Source organism: Solanum tuberosum, unplaced genomic scaffold (assembly GCF_000226075.1).
Source record: "Solanum tuberosum cultivar DM 1-3 516 R44 unplaced genomic scaffold, SolTub_3.0 scf00488, whole genome shotgun sequence".
Taxonomy (NCBI): Eukaryota; Viridiplantae; Streptophyta; class Magnoliopsida; order Solanales; family Solanaceae; genus Solanum; species Solanum tuberosum.
In genome coordinates this window covers 377,759-382,733 of record NW_006239411.1, presented here as the reverse complement: position 1 = coordinate 382,733, position 4,975 = coordinate 377,759, and the positions used below count along the sequence as shown (strand labels likewise).

The 4,975-nt window shown below is 31.2% G+C and overlaps 1 long non-coding RNA gene across 1 annotated transcript; it reads left to right on the top strand.

Annotated features, from left to right (window-relative positions):
• Positions 1-292: 292 nt before the first annotated feature.
• Positions 293-3,866, top strand: LOC102601123 (uncharacterized). Its single transcript, XR_001471941.1, has 3 exons — positions 293-443; positions 2,604-2,697; positions 3,303-3,866. It is a non-coding gene; the product is annotated as an uncharacterized lncRNA (long non-coding RNA).
• The last annotated feature ends 1,109 nt before the right edge of the window (positions 3,867-4,975 follow it).

Genomic DNA, 4,975 nt, shown 5'->3' with positions numbered 1-4,975 from the left:
TTTTGTGGACAATGATATGTAGGTAGAGTTCAATATCACAATATGGATTGGAATGTTAATAAGAGATTTTATTACTCCCTCCATTTCATTTATTTGTTTTACTTTCCTTTTTATTCCGTCTCCTTTTTGATAACTCTTTATTATCAATTTTCCACGTGATATGTTTAAGATCAACAAGATTAAAAGATAGTTCATATATTCTGCCTATCTTTAATTTAAGACCATACGATTCAAAACTCTTTTTTACTCTTTAAAACTGCGTCAAATTAAAATCAAACAAAAAAAATGAAAAAGAGGGAGTAATATTTTTAGACAATTATTTTACTCTTCCTTGTTAATCTCTGATAAAAGAAATAGATGCAACAACTTCTCTTAACCATTGACTATCCTTACTGCTCCCTCGCCGATAAATGGCTTGCCTCTTCTCCAACAAATCACTACTGGTACTTATACTAAATTTCAAACTTCCGTTTCCAAAATTTATCTTTAATGTTGAAAATTCTCAATTTTGACAGTCATCTGCATTCACTCTTAAAGAAATAATTGGGTATTGAGTTATAAAGAAAATTCTTAACTTAAGATATCCTGTATAACAATAGATATATTTCACTATTTATGTATCTATCCTATAATTCTTTTCTTTTGTAGTCAAAACTTATGCAATAACCGCCACCATTCTTTTTGTCGTTTTACTCCTTAAATCCCTAAGGGAACTGGATGGTTTACTTACACAAAGCCAAAGAATAGAGACTTTGTACAATTGCGGAATCTGCTTGACTCTTTTAATGTCGTTGATACTTCGCTTATAACTAAACAGAACCAACAGAAGGTGCAACAATCGAGGGTTAAAAGAACAGATAGGAAATGTCATTTATTTATTAAATTCTTGCTCTTAACATTCTTCCCCTAGACCATTTTCTTAGGTTTCCCTAAACTATTAGTCTATGTGTAAGGCTAAACAAGTTCGTTACATTTTATTTATGTGCATTTATCAAACACTTCATGCAATTTTGACTTAAAATAACATAATATTGAATTGTTATTTGGATGCTCAGTTTTCAAACATATGGTTCTGCAGATACAGTTTATGGAACTTATTTTTGGATTTATTTTTAAAATTTAGTACTACCATCATATTTTACAAGTCTCAATTGGATGCGTTATTATAGTTTTCCTTTTCTTTTTTGAGAAAAAAATTGACTTATTGATCTCTAGCTTTCTTTTTACCACTTCGTTTTGTATGAAGGCAGCTACACAAGATTAGAAATGATTATATTTGAGAAAGTACAAGTGACCTAAAAATACATTGATTATGTGTTGTTATGCTGATCAAAATATTTTAAACAAAATGAGATAAGATTGAAAATTACATTAAGATTGGTTCAAGATATGTACAATTGTTTACATAGTCTCTGCCTATATTTAAACTTTGGTAGACTTCTTATATAGAAAATATCTCATAGAAATTCTATAGAGTCCAAGACTAGGCAGATATTGTCAGATCACTCAATTAGACAGAGCTACATTAGACTTGACAAACGCCTAAGTATCTAATATATTTGTTTCGTAACATATTTATTGCATTGTGCCAGATCTTATTGTGACAATGAGGAATAATTTCTTAAGAATTGTGTATCGTTTTTGTTTTTGATGTGATAACATAAATGTATGGTCCTAAGGAATACAACTATTATGCTTCAAAACAACTAATGTGTAATATTATAGTGTCATGATAGAAGGCTAATGAGCTGGAGGTATCGTTAAAGAGTATTTTGAAAGTATGGCATGTATATCGTGAGAATATAACTATCCGTAGAGGTTTTGTGGCCTCACAACTGAGATCTAGCAATGCATTTTACGCATAGATCATTGGTGTTGGAGGTATGTTAGGTTGTGTAGAACAAAATTTGCTCCCTTTTTTTTTCATTGCAGGAAATTGAGACATTGGCTTTGAAGAGCTAAGCTCTCTCTTTTGTTAGGTCTTCTCTTCAATGTTGTAGAATATATATATATATATATATTTGGATACATTAGGCAATTCTATTGTTTCTTGCTCCATTTTTAAATAAATAGTGTCAACTATAGAAGTCGGCATAAGAGGGTTATATTTTTAGTTCATAATTACCATACCACTACAGTCTACAAACTCTTTTAAGTTTCTTTGCTTGAATGTTGGTCTATATGGAAAACGTACCAAAATAATAGACATTTTTACTATTGTAAAAATACTAATGTCTCACCCTAGACACATGACGTCTCCAAGATATGTTTTGTCTCTTTGATTTGGACCTCCATTCATTTTCATTAGGTGACAAAATTCTAACCAAATTTATCATTCTTATATTGTTTAACGGTGGTAAATAGTATGAACCATGGGGATGGTAATCTCTTTGATGTTTTGAATGGATTTGCATTGTGTCTTACCAGCTTCCTGTACAGTCTGTTCCTGCTTAATTTACTCTCGAAAGAAAAATGTTGTACAGGTTGTTGCAGTTCCGATATACCCTTAGAAAAACGTATAGTAGAAATTAGATTGTTGTATTTTATACTCATTTTTCATCTATATATAAAAACTATAACTTTCACATTTTTCTTTATTCCAGGTTACACGAAGACATTTGATTCAGTCCCTGCTCTGAGGAAAGCAGTTATATTAGGCTACAACCCTATTAGACCTTGGATGTCTGTAGTTTACAGGTATGCCATTACAACTAATCGTGTTTCTTCGAAAATAGCCATATTTTATAATTTCTATGGCTTCTTGAAACAACTTCTTCATTTGTATGCCTATTTTGAATTTTGATTTAGGTGGCTCTATGATTTCAATTCTCGTGAGTACTTTTACGATGGTTTATCATATGGCACCCAACATACCCTTCAAAACTTCTGATGATATCTCCAATGAAATTAAACTACATTTTCAATTATCCTTTTCTTTGACATTTTGATGACAAACACCATAAAGTTTAACCGTCTGATTATGAAATGAAAGTATTCCATCGAGGTGCACAAGGTCATGGTCATGTATTATGTTAAGTCCTTTAACCTAGAAGATGAAAATAGATGAGTGTTTTCCTTTATCTCGATTAATGCCTCAACTTTCTGGACAACACCATCAATATAAACCCTAAAAAGATATCACCCTTGGTTCTCTCTTGATTTACCAGAGATAGTTCATCTGCTAAGTATGTTTTGGTAAAGCACAATAAAACCTTGCCCAAATATTCATCTCGCTTATAGCTCACTCAATTGTTGCATCAACAATTTGGATTGTATTTTTATCATATTTATGTGCTTTGCAGGTTCACTATAGAAACCAAGTTCGAGCTCTCTTTCTCCTATATAAAATAACCGCAATGAATCATTATTGTTGCAATATGTTTTGTTGTATATTCTATGCTAAGCTCCGTCCAACTGCTATGAATTCTTCCAAAGTAAGCAGAGTTATTGTCATTCCCTTATCTTGCTTTGTTATATATAGTAACATACAACAAGAGGCCTTTTCTGATTTTCACGTTTTAGTGTTGTTCATCTTCATTTCACCCGTAAAAGCAAGGTATAAAGGTTGAAATGAATTTCAAAATGATAAATCAGCAGTTCCCTACATAGTTGGATGGGGCACAAGAAAAGGAAATGTATACGAGGCAGAAACTTTTGTCATAATTGATGATGTTAGACTTTTGTAATTTTAAAATCAGATGCACATCTGAATAAAATATGGTCTTGATGTTTTGGGGATGCCATTAATGTAGCTGATTGTTAAGTGGATAAATTTCATGTAATGAGGAATTCTGAGAAATCATTTTCTTTTGTAATCAAGATTTTAACCTGATAATGTTGGTAGCATATATTTGTACTACACGTTATTGTGCTCTTATTAGCAAATTTCCTCCGGAATGTTATCTGTATAATCACTTGTGTAGTATTTATCAAAAAGAGACCGTCCTATTGCATGGTTGCAGTGATTCTTTAGGATTGCCGTTTTCCTTACTTTTTTAACAGGCTATGAGAGACAATTTCTTTTCAGCTTCTTCTTAGATATGCAAATGGCGTAATTTCTCCGGTTTATTGATTGTTTTGGCATAGAAGGATGATGAGATTGTTAGTATACAGATGTTGCTAGCTTTTACTCAGCAGTCAAAAGGACAGAAGTCTCCGCAAAATGTAACCGATCAACAGATTCTTCAAAGGTGGGACACCATTCCTGTCTTTGTGGTTGATCTGAATCATACTACATCCGGTAGAAAATGATTAAAACAGATTTCTTTTATGTTATTGTTATTGTTCTCTTGCAATTGAACAAAAAGTTAGATCTTCTCTCATCTCTAGATTTAAAAGTTAAAGTAGATGTTCCATTAAAAGAATATTCCTTTATAACACGCATCGAAAGATCAACAACAAGTGGTAACACTGAGTCTGCATACAAGTCATTCTTCACATTAGATCAATTGCCAAATTATAAAAATGTAACCTCACAAGGTACTATAAAGAGATAACAGGGAGGTGTATATTATCTTTTATGAGAAAAAGAAGCTTATAAGAGCATTAGTATACAAGCTTTATTGGTTTTTTTTCAACGAAAAGAAAACAGAGAGCAAAAGAGGGGATTTTTAATTATCCAAAAAAGGGAATGATGGGACCAAAGTCGGCAATAGCAGTTTTGAGTCTCACTATTAAATGCACTTTTACTGAACAAACAAAAACAATGCAACCATATAAAACTCTTCATTAATATATTACCCGTGTCAACACCGCTTTATTTTTTAAAAATCATATAACTAATTTGATTTACACTCCAAAATTCATAGGTGTCACATAATTTAGACATTAATTCTTCATTACTCAATATATGTAATTATATCAATGACATATAAATTGAAATAAAAAATTTACATATTATATTTGAAAATCACGTAATAGTACTATAAGGTATAATAGTTAACAACTTAACATATTTTAAAATTTTAGTTGACTC